The sequence below is a fragment of the Rattus rattus genome, chromosome 13 (assembly GCF_011064425.1).
Source record: "Rattus rattus isolate New Zealand chromosome 13, Rrattus_CSIRO_v1, whole genome shotgun sequence".
Classification (NCBI taxonomy): Eukaryota; Metazoa; Chordata; class Mammalia; order Rodentia; family Muridae; genus Rattus; species Rattus rattus.
Window position 1 is genome coordinate 22903948 of NC_046166.1, and position 17237 is coordinate 22921184.

The 17237-nt window shown below is 38.1% G+C and overlaps 1 protein-coding gene across 1 annotated transcript in view; it reads right to left on the reverse strand.

Annotated features, from left to right (window-relative positions):
• Marchf1 (membrane associated ring-CH-type finger 1) overlaps nt 1–17237 on the reverse strand; it is a 503920-nt gene that overhangs the window by 116108 nt on the left and 370575 nt on the right. The window lies entirely within an intron of this gene.

The following is a 17237-nucleotide window of genomic DNA, read 5'->3' on the forward strand; positions in this document are numbered from 1 at the left end:
AATAGTGATGGTTAAACTTAGTTGCTCACTTGATGTACTCTGGACTCACCTGGGAGATGGGCCTCTGGATATGCCTGTGTGGAATTACCTTGATTAGGCTAATTGAGATGACCTCCCCATTGTGGGCAGAATCATTCGATGGGCTTGTATCCAAGTGACTTGAGCACAGCACTCATTGTCTGCTTCTTGACTGCAGATGAAATGCAACTAGCTGGCTCAGGCTCCTGCCCGTGTGACTTTCCTGATATGATGGATTGATTGGAACCTCGCATTCTACTCAGGACAAACCATTCCTCCCTTAAATTGCTTTTGTTAGAGTATTTTATCACAGCATGTAGAAAAGTAACCATGACAATATCTAATTATATTTGTACTGTGTTTATGCAAAATATTTTTATGGAAAGTCATCTATGTATAGACCAAAGTGTGAGCTGTCACCTTCTGCTATATACAACAACTTAAATCAATTGTCAACTTCATACGTAGGCAACATAAGTTTGGTTCTAAAATGGGATTATGCTCATTTTACATCACAGTAAAAATTTGTATATGTTTGGTTGGAAAACGCAAAGCTGACACATTTAAGAGTACCAAAGAATCCACAAAACACCTTTCAAATCTTGTCATTTTCTGTGATTTTTACATATTTTTCTCTTCTCTATATGCCATCTTCATTGTCTTCTTTTTTATCTTTTGAAAATAGATTTTTCTCTTACAAAATATCCTGATTATAGTTACCCCTATATCGACTCCTCCCAGTTACTCCTCACCTTCCTTCTCCTCCAGATCCACTCCCTTTCTGCCTCTCAGAAGAGAACAGGCTTCTAAGAGATGACAATCAAACATGACAAAATAAAATAAGATGAAGCAATATTTTTTATATTGAATCTGGACACAGCAACACAACAGGAGGAAAGGAGTTCCAAGAGTAGGCAAAAGTCTGAGGCCTATTAGTTCTCATAGTCAGGATTCCCATAAATATAGTAAGCTCTAATGCACATGCAAAGGACCTGGTGCAGTCACATTAGGCACTGTGCTTGCTTATTCAGTTGTTTTGTGAGCTCATATGAACCCTGCTTAGTTGATTCAGAGGACTCTGTCCTCCTGACATCTTTCATTCCTTCTGAATCTTACAATTGTTCTACCTCCCTTCCATAGGATTCCCCGAGTTCTAAGGAAAAGGATTTGATGGAGACCTCCCATTTTGACTCTCTCCCCCTGCCCCCGTCTCTCTACACATTATCTTGTTGTGGGTCTCTGCATATGTTCCAATCTACCACCAGGTGAAGCCTCTCTAATGATGGCTGGATAGGAGGAAGCCTCTCTAATGATGGTTGGATAATACACTGATCTATTAGTACAGTGGAATATCATTAGGAATAATTTAATTGATTTTTTTTGACTGATCGTGTTTGGTTTTACCCTATGTCTTTGTGCTATCTAGTCTCTGATTCTTGGTTACCCAAGCAATGTTGAGTATGGGTTTCTTCCTGTGGAGTGGGCCTTAAGTTAATCCAGACATAGGTTGGCCACTCATACAAGTTTTCACCACTATTGCCATAGTGTACTTTGCAAGCAGGACAGACTGTAGACGAAAGGTTTTGTGGCTGGGTTGATGTCCTTATTTCTCTTTTAGTAGCCTGAAGTACCTCCCTGCACCAAAGAGTCTAGAATGTAGCGGTGAAGGTCCCATGCAGGCACCAAATCAACCTCTCCATGCTTAATGAGATGTATGAATATTGTCCTCTACAATGGAGTCTCTGTTGTCAGTTTGGGAAGAGCAATCCTTTGTCGTAGCAATATCTGAGTTGTTTGGAGGCATTCCAATGGACACCCTTGGCCAACAACTCAATTGAATTCAATCCCGTTCCTGCACTGGAAATCTTGCCTGGCTACAAAAGATGGCCAGTTCAGACTCTGTATGTTTTCTTATTAAGAGTCCTCATTAAAATCATCTTCATAGATTCAAAGAAGTTTTCCTACACTAGGTATTCACAGCAGCCTCATAATGTCCCCCAATTTCTGCCATCTCTTTCCATATGCTCTCCCTTCATCCCAACTCCCCCAACCTGATACCTTCTGTTCTATTCTATTCCTCCTTCAAAGGGATATCCATGTGTTCCCCAGACTACTCCTTTTGACCTAATTTCATTGCATTATAGATTGTAGTTTGGCTACTTAATAGCTAATATCTATTTATAAATGAATACATATAATATTTGTCTTTCTGTGTCTGGCTTAACTCACCTGAGATGATTTTTTTCTAGTTCTATCTATTTGCCTGCAAATTTCATACTTTTCACCCACCAAGTAATACTCCATTGTGGAAATGTACTGCGTCTTATTTATCTGTCCTTTGCTGGAGTGACATCTAGGTCGTTTCTAGGTTCTGACTATTAAGAGTAAAGCAGACATGAAGATGGTTGAATAAATGTCTTGTGGTAAGATGAAGTGTCCTTTGGGTACATACCCAAGAGTACTATAGCTGGGTCATGAGGTAGATCAATTTCCAGTTTTCTAAGGAACCACCATATTGATTTCCATAGTGGCTGTACAAGTTTGCACTCTCATTAGCAATATAGGAGTGTTCCCTTTTCTCCATATCCTTGCCACCATGAACTGCCACTTATGTTACTGATCTTAGTCATTCTGACATGTGTAAGATTTAATCTTAAAGGACTTTTGATTTGCCTTTCTATGCTGGGTAAGGATGTTGAACATTTCTTTGTTTCTCAGACATTTGTGATTATTCTATCGAGATTTCTTTGCTTAGATCTGTACTCCATGATAAAATTATATTATTTGGTTTTTGTTTTACATCTAGTTTCTTGAGCTCTTTATATATTTTGGATACTAGTCTTCTGTCAGTTTGGAGTTGGTAAAAGTCTTCTGCATTCTGTAGACTCTTATTTTTGTCCTATTGATGGTATTTGCCTTCCAGAAGCATTTCAGTTTCATGAGGTCCCATGTGCAGGGAGTTAAGTATGAATCTTTTGCATTCTTCTAATGCAGACATTCAGTTTGACTAGCAGCATTTGTTGAAGATGCTGGCCTTTTCTGTATTTATTTCTGACTTCTTTATAAAAAAAATCAGGTGTTCAAAGGTGTGTGGATTTATATCTTCAATTTGATTCCATTGGCCAACTTGTCAATTTTGATACCAAACTAGGAGGATTTTGTTATTTATAGCTCTGTAGTACAACTTGAAATCAGGGATGATGGTAATGTCCAGCAGTTCTTTTATTATACAGAATTGTTTTAGCTATCCTGTTTTTTTTCCATGTAAAGTTTTTATTGTCTCTAAAGAATTGTGTTGGGATTCAGATGGGGATTTCATTGAATCTGTAGATTGCCTTGGTAGGATGGTCATTTTTACTATGTTAATCCTACTGTTCCGCGAGCACAAAAGATCTTTCCATCTTCTGATACCTTCTTCAATTTCTTTCTACAAAGACAAGTTTTAGGCACACAAATCTTTCACTTTCTTGTCTAGAGTTTCCTCAAGATATTTTGAATTATTTAAGGCTATTGTGAAAGGTAATTTCCTTCATTTCTTTTTCAGACCATTTGTCATTTTTACATAGGAGGGCTAGAGATTTTTGTGAGAAAATTTTGTATCCAGCTACTTTGCTGAAACTGTTAATCATCTGTAGGAGTTTCCCATTGGAATGTTTTGGGTCACTTATGCATACAATCATATCACTTGCAAATAAAGAAAAATCAAGAAGTTACAGAGCTTCATATAATGTGCTGATAAGAATGTAGAATTCTGTTCTTCAGCTGAAGATATGTTTGCTTTGTAGTATAGTACATTTAAATTTCCTATACATTGTTGCCAGAATGAACTGAACCAACCAGAGTTAGGTTTTGGAGCCATATCTGCAGAGGTTCAATGATCTATTTTTCTGCTAGGAGATGATCAGCCTAGAAAAATTTTCATCTCAGTATTGAATGGATGGAATCAATCTGCAGTGAGCCCAATAGCAAAGCAAAAGATGGCTTTGATGGTCGATGTTTGAGGTCATAGAGTCTATTCTTGTCCATTAGGTGATTTAAACTTTTTTTTCATTCAAGAATCACATAATTGAATGAATGCCTAATGATCTTTATTGCCTTTCAGTGATATGGGCAGATTTTTGCCACTCTTTTCAGAGAAATCACCAGGCTCCATGAAGCTAAATGGTTTAGGCCAGGATGTATAGCTGAATAGCAAATGAGATTTCAGATCCTTTTAAAATCCTTGCTCATTGACTGCTTCTGATGACACGTGGCATTGACATTTGCTCACAACTCTAATATCCTACATCAGTCTGAGTTATGGAGTTGTGCTGTCCTTTTTCTGGGAACTTATCACTCTGTCCTCACAGAATCAAGACTAAGAGAACCTGTGCACATTCAGATCCCATTGTATTAATTCTATTTTTTTTTTAATTTGAAAAACGGTCTCATGTAGTACTGTCTGGCCTTAAACTAGTTGTAGAGTTGAGGATGACCTTGAGCTCTGGATGTTTATGCCTTTGCCTCCCAGGTCTGGGAATTGCAAACATGTTGGCTTTACAGCAGTAGACACTGAACGCAGGGCTTTGTGAATGCTAGGCAAGCACTGTTCCAAGTGAGGCACATCCTCCCAATTTAGGTAGATATTCATGTTAAATTGCATTTCCTTTCTAAGTAACTCAGAACTGGGAAAATCATCTTCCTCCAACTACCTTTGTCCCATCCTTGCTGGATGTGTGCATTAGTCTCCTAGAGAGGCTGTGTCTGCCCCAAACAGTAACTCTTACAGGCAGTGAAGAAGTTAGAAGGTCATGAGTGAAATTTAAACTGTGGCATCTTGCTCAGGACAGGAGGGCTCAATCTAGGAAGAAAAGCAAGCTGGAACTTTCACATAGTTTTTTTATTTATTATATACAGGATGAATCTTAAAAAAAATCTCACTAGATAATTCATGAGAGAGAAGTGTTCCTTGCCAAACCCATGAGAACTCCTAAGGGCAAAACGAGAAAGAGTCAATGTATAGTGTGTACATGTGCCTACATGTCTGTTTTACATTATTATTATTATTAATAATTTAAATTATATCTAAGTTTGTTTATAATATTTGCTGTTCTAATTATCTATAGTAAAAGCTATAAATTAAAATAGTAAGAAAACATAAACTATCCCTTCCTGCCCTTTCTCGTTATATCCTTGAGGTATTGCTACAATCATCAACTTTGGGAATAAGAGACATAAAGAAAGAAGGCATCTATCTACTTTACCCTGTTTGCCCAATTGGACTGTACTTGGGTTTTTTCATAACATCACGGTTATAGAAGGCAAACAGTACTCTCTAAGTTGGATGGGAAATGCAGCATCCATGGGTCACATGATCCATTTGTTTTCTAGAATATACTGAATATGCCTTCATTTCTGGTAATGCATATACCTGGCACAGCATCTTCCTAAAAATGAGTTTTCTTTGAGCACAATGTGCTCCAATACACTGGGTGTTCCATTAAAACAAATGGATTCTCTGCTCTGAAATAGTCTACTAGTGTTTTCATACTAACTCACATAAGAAAAATCATGAGCATTTTCCTGGAGTATTTTTAGAACTTAACTATACTCAGCTTAATTTCTTCAAACTCCACAGGGATACTTGATGCTACAATCGAAGAAATAACTATAGGCAGAGGGTTATAAATCAAAAGACACTGCAGAAAAGAAAAGCTATTGGAAAAAATAATTGGTGATAACTCATGTTTTTCTTTCCAAATCTATCCATCATAGAGATTGATCTGGTAAAATGTTACATTGATTTCTTAGTATGGAAATAGCTTCTGCAAGACAGAGCTCAAGACTCATTTTACCTGAGCACAGGTAACCAGCTACATGGCAGAATGTAGGTTCTGACAAATGGGTTAGCTCAAACTATGATTCTAGTCAGAGAAGAGCCTAGCTATATGGTCAAAGTATTCGTAAATATATATTGAGTCTGAGTTTTATTTCTGGGAGTGTGGGGCTGGGAGAAGAACCAGGACTTAACTTCAATAGCCCACCCTTTATTTATGATTCTATGATTTCATGTGTCTGCTGCTAACCATAGTCCAAAACTGCTAAATATAAAATTCTAGAACTAAAGCCTTCATAAGATTTATGCTGTGAATTATTTTAAGAAGCATGATGTATTGTGAAGCAATCTCACTGTGTTGCATTGAGGATGTGAATCATCCCCAGAATGTCTGTGCTGTATATTCCAGTCACCCTATAGTCACACAGGAGCAGTCTATTGTTGGTGTTCTATAGTGCTCTTGTGACCCTTGGCTTTATTAATACAGTCATTCTATTGTATTTGTCCTCATTGCTACTCCTTTACTGTTAGTAATTTAATTAATCCATTAAACTTTTCCATAGGAATGACTATGGAGGTATAATGGAGTATATATAGAGTATGAGGGTTTCAAATACTATTCATGGTTTCAAACATGCATTGTGGGTATTGAAATACACTCATATACAGATAGAGGAGGATTATCATACCTAGTTCTTCCATTGTATTCTGTGCATAGTTGCTTAATGGCTATACTCTATTTTCATTCTCAAAAGACAAAACAGCAGAGTGATTTGAAGATAAAGACAAAATGAGTAGCAGAGTGAGCAAAGCTCTCTCTAAACCAAACTGGCTTCAAACTCAAGAGATCTGCCTGCCTCTTCTTCCTGAGTGCTAGGACTAAAGGCATCACCACTACTGCCTGGTTGTTTATGCTCTTTTTAAAAAACTTAGATGTATTTATTTGTTTTATATATGCACACTGTCACTGTCTTTACACACACAAGAAGAAGATATCAGATTCCATTACAGATGTTTCTGAGCCACCATGGGTTGCTGGGAATTGAACACAGGACCCCTGAAAGAGTAGTCAGTGCTCTTAACCACTGAGCCATCTCTCCAGCCCCTGTTCAAGTTCTTATATATCACATGGCACATGATTTTAACAGACATGAGAGGTATCACTCTTTTAGGCATTAAGAATATGACAAGAAATATATATATGTATATATATATGAAATTACTAAAATTTCTATGCAGTGAGGTCTAATCAAATATTCAAAGGTGTTAATCGATATTTATGTCCTGCAAATTATAATACTAATCTTCCAGGCAAAGTTAGTGACTTGTGGTACAAAAGTAGCATGACTATTTTGGCAGTAGCCAACCATTTTTTCAAATGAATTTGCTGCTATAACGGATTTGTTAAACTGACTTCCAAATACTATTCTCACTCTGTCTAAGTAGGTTTGATACTTATGGAAGCAGTTAAGGTGGAGACTTTTGAGTTGTCGGAGTGATAAAGGTAAGTGATGATGAGGTCCTTGACTCAAATTGGGATATCGACATCACTGCTTCCTAATCTCAGGGGACACTGAGAGGGTGGATAGAGTGGAAGAGTCAAGGATAAGGAAGTATGCTACAAAAGACATCTTCTGGGTATAATGTGGTGGTCCTATAGGACCACTGTAGAAGATCAGCACAAAGTCCGATCTGTCAGCATCTCTTCAGTGATAGGAGTGTGTCTCATAAGCCTGTCCCCATCCACTTTAGCATCGTTATCCCTTTTCAGCTCGTGTTGTGTTAATGTTGGTGAGACTTCATCGGTGAGGCCATGAATTTGAAAGGAAAGGAGGGGTATATTGGATCATTGAGAGAGAGGAAGGGGAAATGACAAAATCTTAATAAATGAAAGGGTAAAAAGACCACATTATTTAGATTCAAACTTCAAGTTTGCTAAAGATGTTTTTAAACCTCAGTTTAGTTACCACCTTATTTCTTAGATCCATCATCTGTAAAATAAAGATAAACATCCTAGTTCAGTGGAAGGGAAGCTTCTTGGGAAGATGAATTATAGCTGATGAAGGTTGGTGACAATGAGGTCAGTGGTGGTGACAATGACTAGAGCACTATGACATAGAGTACTATGTGTGCTCTAAACTCTCAAGGAGAAATTATCAAGAAGTAGTTGTATGTTTGATTAATACAACTAATAAATAAGACAAAATAATCTAATGCATTTTTTACACTTAGTGTTAAAGTATGAATATTAATACAATAGATAATAACACTAAGAGGGAGGAGACATGTTTGGGCATGACAGACAGATAGACAGACAGACAGACAGATTTGTATCAGGTCACTGCTCACAGAGTTCCTGTTACTTACTGAGTCACTGAATCTCAGTGCTTTTGACTGCACAGTGCATATTTGGCTACTTGTATCATGTTAGTTTCTTCTCTGGAAATTTGCCCATGGAAATTCAGTTTCACAGAGAAATATGACAGCATCATGTATAATCTTTCATTCTCTCAACAATTTCCTCTAGCTGAAAACAGTACTAAGCAGCAAACTCTCCATGGGCATCTTGTGGGTTCCTGGCATTTATCAGTCTCCATGATCACCTCCTTCAATTATGAGTTTCCCACCTAAGTCCAGTTCATCTGTCTTGAGGCTCTTTAACCTTGGTTTAGTTTGAAAACTTGAGTTATCTGTGATGCTGTAGTGACAAAACTAGAATATATACATATATATATATGTAAATATATTGAGTCGGAGTCATATATACATATATATGTGTATATATATATATATATATATATATGATGTGCTTATTATAGGGCAGGAGTTTAAGATACTCATTTGACTTCCACAGTCACCTGTGGTGTATATTTGTGAAGGTCTGTCTTACAAAGAGACATGGAAGCTGGAGATGGGTCCTACCCAGACGCACGCAGTCACACAGCCAGTGCAAAGCTGGGATTTGAGTGAACAGAGTTTATTGTACACTCAGATGCAGCCTTCATTCTTTATTGCTCTGATACTAATTCCTTGAAGAGTTGAATAAAGGGATAGTTTGTTTTGGATGCCACTTTATGATTATTTGTAAATTCATCTGCTTAAGAATTTTTTCTTACTTTATTCTATATATTTCTTGGATATTTTTTTAGAATGTTCAAATGTAAAATCATTTCAGAATTTGTTTTCTAAATTTTTAATTAAAAATGCTTACATTTATAATTTAATTATATTTCTTCTTTACCTTTCCTCACTCCAAACCCTCCCATATAACTCTCCTTTCTCTCCTTTAAATTCATGGCCTCACAATGATATTTTCCAGTTTCATCTATTTGCCTGCAAATTGTTTGATGTCTTTTTAAAAATACCCAAGTAGTATTTCATTGTGTAAATATACCACATTTTCTTTATCCATTCTTTTGCTGAGGGACATCTAGTTTTTTCCCTGTTTTTTGACTATTACAAATAAGGCTGCTATGAACATAGCTGAGCAAATGTTCTTGTGGTATATTGTAGCAGTTTTTCGGGTATATGCCCATGAGTGGTATAGCTGGGTCTTGAGGTAAAACTATTTCTAATTTGATATTGATATTGATTTCCAAAATGGTTGTTCAAGTTTGCACTTACACCCCCAATGGAAGGCTATACTGAGTGAGGTAACCCAGACCCAGAAAGACACTTATAAGTAGATATTAGCCATAAACTATGGGATAACCATGCTATGTTCCATAGACTCAAAGAAGGTAAGTAACAAGGAAGGTCCAGGGGAGGACGCTTGAATCTCAGAAGGGGAAATAAAATAGACATCATGCATGGATGGAGAGAGTGAACAGGGTGGTAGAGGGGCTAGGGAGGGGAACATGGGCAGGCATCAGGTATGGGGAGAAGAGTTCAAGAGATCTGAGAGAGAGAAGGGAAATTGTTGGGGTGGTGTATCTTTGGGACAATTCAGAGTCTTTGGACAGGGGAAGCTCCCAGGAATCTATGAGAATGACAGGAAATCAGACTTTTATCCCTGAGGGATATGGAGGCTGATATAGCCATCTTATGTAGCCAGGTGGGACTTCCATTGGAGAGAGGGGGACACCAATCCACCCACAAATCCTTCATCTTAAAATTTGTCCTGCTTACAAGACATGCAAAGTAAATATGAAGCAGAGATGGAGGGAAGAGCCAACCAATAACTGGCCCAAGATGAGACACGTCCCATGTGAGGGCGCCACCTTTTGGCACTATTAATGATACTCTGCTATGCTAGCACAACTGTCATCAAGAGTCTTCATTCCTCAGCTGATGGAAACAGATGCAAAGATTCGCAGTCAAACATTAGGCAAAGCTTGGGAGTCTTGTAGAAGAGTGGGAGGAAGGATTGAGGGAGCTGGGGGGGTCAAGGACACAAGAAGATCTACAAAAACAACTAACCTAGGCCAATGGGGGCTCACAGAAATTGAATCTCCAATCAAAGACCATGTATGAGGCTGGATCTAGGCTCCTACACATATGTGGAAATTATGTAGCATGGTCTTCATGTGAGTCCCCTAACAAGCAGAGTCCCCTAACTCTATTGTCTCCCTTTAGATCCCTTACCCTTAGCATGGGCTGCCTATGTCCAGCCTCATGGAATAGGATATACCTAGTTCTGCTAAGACTTGATGTGCCAGGCTGCATTGGTATCCATGTGGTGGGGGTCTTCGCTTTTCAGTGGAGAAGAGGAATGAGGAATGGGGTGTGAGGGTCTGACTGGAAGGAGGGGAGGGAGGGGCCTGTGATTTGGATACATGATGAATAAATAAATAAAGGGGAAAACAAATTCATGGCCTCCTTTCTTTTGTATATTGTTATTGCATACATATATGTTTCTCTCACTTTATCTGTATGTGTGCATATCTGTGAATAGATCTATGTGTATTCATTCATTTATCTATGCTCATGTGGAGACCTGAAATTGAAGTTGATATCTTCCTGTATCTTCTATTATTATTATTATTATTATTATTATTATTATTATTATTATTATTATTATTATTTTGATAGAAGGTTAAGCACTGAACCTGGTGTTTACTAATTTGGCTACACTGGTGTTCTAGTGAACCTCAGGACCTGGAATTGGCTTGTTCTTACTCCTTTAGTACAGGAATCACGGTTGCTTTTCCATCATGTCTGAATGTTAAAGAATACTTGGGTCCTCATGCTTGTGCAGAGAGCACTTCATTTGTTGAGCCATTTTGCCAGTATCACAAAGCTTCAGACACTTTCATTTTAGTGTCATTTTAAAGAAAAGTGGTGCTTTGGGGATCACTCCTGTACCTTTAACAAAATACAAAGGTTGTCTTAGCTTTCACGTTTCAGCTATGATTAAGGTCCCCTATTTCCCCTTTAAGTATCTCTGAGCCGCCTTTTTCTTTCCAACCTCTTCCAGCTCATCTCAAATGCATTATTTATGATACAATCATATTAGTTGCCACCTAACTGGTTTTCTTTAATGACCCTCTATTTCCCTAAAGACAAAGCCATGACTTCTCATTATGGCTGACTAGGCTTTCTGATCTGGTCTCTTTCTCACTCCCTCACTCTAGAGCCTCTTTGCCCTCTTTCATGGTCTTTGTGTTGCTCATTGTGATCTATGTGTTGTCTTAAGGGTTTCTGCTTCAGGACTTATACACACAGTTTTCCCCCTTCAGTTCTTAAGATGCCCTACATTTATCTGCAGATTGTTTAGGTCTATTGATCCTCCACATACTCTCTCAGTATAGGAAGCCTTCTATGATGCATTTAGGCATTTTAATGATGTCCTTCAAGTTGTGTCAAAAATATTCTACACTTGCTCCTGAAGCACAGCGTTCTTCATTGAACGTGTATTGAGTGAAGTAATGATTTATTTCCTTATGAAACATTTCCGTGCATCCCCTGTGTATTTCACATAATAGCCAGCCCTTGACCATGGCTGCCAGAGAAATGAAGTATGTTGCCTTTGTGTTATAACATCTCACAATGGCCTCATTACTCACCCAGGGCAACTCCCAAGCACTTCTTTTCTGCGCCTTTAACACTTGGCCCTTTCCTCACTGTAACCTTATATTTAGTCTTCATTGTGACTGACAAGCCTCTTCTCCAAGGTTCTCAGAAGCGTTCCTCATCAGAAGCCCTCAGTAATTGCTCAATCTAGAAGTTTTCTTCTCCATTAACATTGTGTATCAACACCTTGACTATTTAGTATTTACCACAAGTTTCACCAGAAAGGCATATATGTTTCCACATTTCTTTTAAATACTCCAGAAAGTTCTAGGAATATTCTTTTCTTTAACTTAAAAAAACTTCTAACTTTTAAATATGTATATGCATTTCTTAGTATTATTTTCTTAGTAACTTTATTTTTCTTACTCAAAATTTAATGCTCGTGCCAATTCAAATGTGCTGATTCAGTAAACTGTGAACAAATCTTTACCTGGGTCTAGTTTTGTTCCGAGTCTTAGTCCAGATGCTGGTGATATAATAAGTAACAGTAAATTATTTTGGTTGAGCTCATGTGTTATGAGGGGAAGAGAATGGAGATAGGATGTCAAAATATGAAAAGAAAAAACTACATCACGTAATCCTTAGGACATGGATAGTCAGATAAATTAATCAGGACAAACAGTGGAGAGTTAATAGTAATGAATGGTAATATGAAAAAATGTTCAGTTTGTCATTGATTACTTTCAGTAAATCTTATCCCTTAAAAATTTATTCATGTGTGTATATATGTGTGGGTCTTCGAGTGCCCTGACCCCTGTGTAGAGCTTCAAGGACAAATAGTGTGTGTTTGTTTTCTTCACCACATGAGTCCTGAGGACTAAGCTCGGGTAGTCAGACTTCAAAGAGGGCACCTTTACCTGCTGAGCTATCTTGCAAGCCCTTGAATATTTGTCTTTGATTTGTAATAAAATTTCTCAGCTTCTTACTTTACCTGTTTCTGACTCCCTGAACTTGGGAGCACTGGTAAAGGCCTCTATGCCTGGTTCTCACAACAATTCACTTCTCAATGTGCAGAACTTCCGTTTCTCTTAACATTCAAACACATCATAACATTATTCTCAATTTTTCTTGGAGACATCTCTTATGGAGCTTGCTTTTCTTTTGCTGTGATTTAAAGTTTTTGACTCTAATTAATGAGAGCCCTAACTATTGATGTCCCTGAGGAAGCCTTGCAATGACTCCTGTGGCTCTCCCGATGTTTCTTACTATTTTGAAACTCTTTATATCTCTCTTGGTTTGGAAACAAAAATCTAATGTATGAATTTTTCTAAACTCTAGTTTCTCTGAATATATTTTTAAAATTTATTTCCATGTGTACAGTGTTTGTTTGTGTGTATGTGTGTGTGTGTGTGTGTTTATTCAGTGTGCATGTGTATGTTATGCGTGGGTCCATATGTTAAGGCCAACATATTTGCAAGTCAGAAGACTGCTATTTCTTCACATGCTCATGTATTTTCAATGTATTTATTTATTTGTGTATGTGTGTGTGTGTGTAAAAATTCACATGCATGTTGCATCCGGGTGTCTATAGTGGCACAGAGACAAAAAGGATACTTGACTCCTTGAACTGGAGTTGGAAGCAGTTATGAGTTGCCTGACATAAATACTGGGAACCAAAGTTGGGTCCTCTGGGAGTGTAGTCTCCATGTTCTAACCCTGAGCCATCTCCATGTTCTCAGCTTTGCATTATTTATCCTTGCACACTTTTCTGCTCACTAAATCTTCCCTTCCAATGGCGCATTACATGAACAAGGTTTGTGGTGTCTTTCATGGTCTCTATTTTCTTTAAGTTTTCATTCCATGTCTTTCTTCCCCTCCCCCACTCCTTAAACTTCATCATCTCTGAATACTATTTCTTACTATGAATGAGTTTCTGAAAAGCATTATAATTATCAATTTTATGTGGATGTTTAAGAATTATTTCACAGTCTGTGCTCAAGCTGGACTCTGTGGAGGAATTTCTTCAAGTTTGAAGTACTTAAAGGCACCATATTTCTCTGTTTTGACAGTTTAAAAATATCCTGCACATATGACCTCAGGGCATATGCTTAATGCAATACCCTGGAATCAAGAGAGGAAGAAAAATCCAAACTCAGCATATAAAACTGTCTGCCCTGTTGTGACCCATGTTTCAGACAGAGTCTGTTTGCTCGCCAGGCAATAATAATTAATTTAGAAAAACATTTCTAGCTCTCTAAAACCATAAAATTTTGAATCTCTCACTGGAGTGCAGTATGAATCTGTGATTATATTTATCAGCAGATATTCTTGTGTCTTTGTCTGTATACCACTGAAGTATTCATCCCTGCAGTGGAATCTTGCCATTTTAAAAGGCCTTTCTCCTTTGTTCAAAGCAGTAGTGTCTCTTGGCACAGACATGCAGCTGTGTGGACCTTGACACTTGTGTACTTAGTGATTCCAGCTTACAGGACCCAACTCTCAGGCTCCTCTCTCCAGTTAATATTTTCCTCTCCTCTTTTAATTTTGTAGCTTTTACTTCTTGCTAGTAAAGCTTGACATTTGAGAGAGTTCCCAGATAGAAATTATCCTGTGTGGCTGTGGAGATGTCTCATCCAGTCAAGGGCTTGCTTCACAAACATGATCTCCTGGACTGGGATGCCCAGCTCCCAGGTCCAGCCAGTCATGGCGATGCCACCTGTAACCTGAATGTTGGTGGTATGGAAAGGGGGATTTCTGTGTCTTGCTGGTCAGTAAGCTCCAGGCTCAATGAGATGCCTTGTTTCAAAAAACCAATGTGGATAGTAATGGAGGAGAACACCTGGGCATTGGCCTCTGACATCCACATACATGGGCAGGCATGTATACATGTGCTCACACAAGTTGTTAGGCATTTCTGTTTGTGTTTTAGGAGTGATTTCAGATCACACTCCCTCATGCTGCTGCTCTGTCTAGTTGTCTTGGTTGTATTTCCACCCATAGAACCTGAAGCCCTTAAAGCTGTGGCAGCAAACCCAAGTGACCAAGAAGCACAGAGTCCAGGATACCTCTATCCCAGCACAGTGCTTGCTTCAGCATACCATGGCCCTAGACTTCTTCAGCTCCGAGAACATTCTGATTTTAACATAAACAACCATATGAACTCATGGTTGTATCTATGATCTGACTTTCCCAAATGTAAAACTTTGACCTGCCTGCACACTGATGGAAGTGAAATTCCCTTGCTCTCATCTTGTAAACTGCTGTTAAGTTGTTCATTAGGACTTTGAGCTGCAGATACAGCTGGATGGAGGCTAGTGTGTACTTGCTAAAAATAGGGGCACTGAAAAGAAAAAAGAAAGCAGATGAGGACATCGACTGCACTCAGCTGTGATATGTGAATTTGCATCATCTAACTGGGGACCAGACTCAGAAAAATAACTGACAGAGCAGCCTCCGCCTCTCCTTTCTTAAACAGCGAAGTCCACTAGCATCTACACTGTGGTAAAAGCCCAAGAACACATCTTACTCATTTACTCTAGAAGCAAGATAAATCTGCGATGCCTGCTCTTTTTTTGCCTATTCCTCAGAAAATAATAAAGGATTCCCTGCTTAAGTGGCATTTTTACTGAAGACATACTGTTTAGTGCATGCCTAGTTATACACACATGATATTTTGAAATGCAAAAACTAGATTCTCTTCTATAATTCAGTAAAGGTTTTAAACCTGTGATTAACAATTAAAAAGCAGTAATGACTTCTTCCCCCAAATTAAATAATATACAGTACTTTCAAATTTAAAATGGATGGATTGAACTAAAAGTGCTGTCTTTGATGAGCCAGAGAGGACTTTCCCAGTTGCCTGTCTACCACTTCCAGGACCTCAGAGTCCTTGACGTCACTAAAAACAACCCACATTCTGCCAGGAGGCCGTCTTAATCTTCATAGTTTCTTTTTCTTTGTTACTGTGTGTGTGTGTGTGTGTGTGTGTGTGTGTGTGTGTGTGCGTGTGTGCGCGCGCGCGCGCACATGTATGTATTTGTGTCTGTGTATGCACTCATCTGTGGCAGTGTGGACACACATGTTCTACGTACATGTATGGAGGGCAGAGGGCAACTTTTGGGGTTGATCCTCATTTCACCCACTTTGATACAGGGCCTGTCTTGCTATGCAGTGCTGTACATGTTGGCCTGTGATCTTCCAGAAATTTCCTACTCTCTACCTCTGACCTCATTGAGGAGTTGGGGACATACATGTATGATACTGTGTTTGGATTTTACATGGGCTCTGGAAACTACACTAAGACTATCAGGTTTGTTTGATAAATATGTTACACAGAAAGCCATCATGTTTGAAATTTCAAGGGAAATTATTAATTAATTATAGATTAATTAATTTCTAATTAGGCATGAACTATCAACCTTTCTCCAATCATCAAACTGCTGAGATTAAAGGTTTCTGTACAAACATCTAGTTTACATTGCTCACACGATGAGATCAAGTCTGATGAAGCCCAATTTTTAGATGTATTTTTAAGGTCCCATATTTTAATTTTAGTTTCTCTTAAAATCAGAAAAAATAACATAATAAAAGTCATGTACAAAGTATGGATCCAGACCAGAAGATACTGATTTCTATACTAAATATGATCACAAAATATGACTTTAACTGGTAATTTAAACAGAGGGGACCCACCCAGGCAAAGCATCTTCCATCTGAGAGAGCTTTAGATGCCTGTTCTAATGTGGCTAACTACTCACTGAACACAATTCTTTATAGACTTGGTGCTAACAATTTCAGAACATTCCATAGCATTAAAGAGAATAAACCTTACTATACAGAAACCTACCATACTGTTCTTGACATCAGAGTATTTAGTACTACAGGTTACCATATCCATCCAAAGTTGCTTGAATGGTTCTTTCAAAGGTGTAGCAGAACAAACAGATGCTACAGGAATGGAGGTTTTGAGTAAGTGTGTCACTAGCTGATGCTTCTTCCAAAAGACTTCAGATGCTAACACCACAAGGTGACTTAAAGGCTTCCCCTCAGTCTTCCTATTACCTCTGAGCTCTTCTTGAGGATACACTGCCAGGCAATAACAACGACTTACAGCAGCTTTAATGTCTACACCATCTCTACACAGCTATACAGTTAACTATTGCAACCTTCCATTGCAACACTTTCTACATAAGAATAAGGAATATTAAAAAAGAATTCAGACTTTTCTTGATGATATCACAGGAGCACATACAATAGAGCCCCATGTTTTAATTTTGATTTCTCTCAAAATCAGAAAAGTTCATATCATAAGATAAATCTATATGGTGTTGAACCAAATGATATCCATTTCTATATCAATACAATCACAAAACATGATTTAGTGTGTTTTCAGAAACAAATGAGTGCAAGCCCACTTCTTGTATACCAATTCCCTGTGTTATAACTTCTTTTT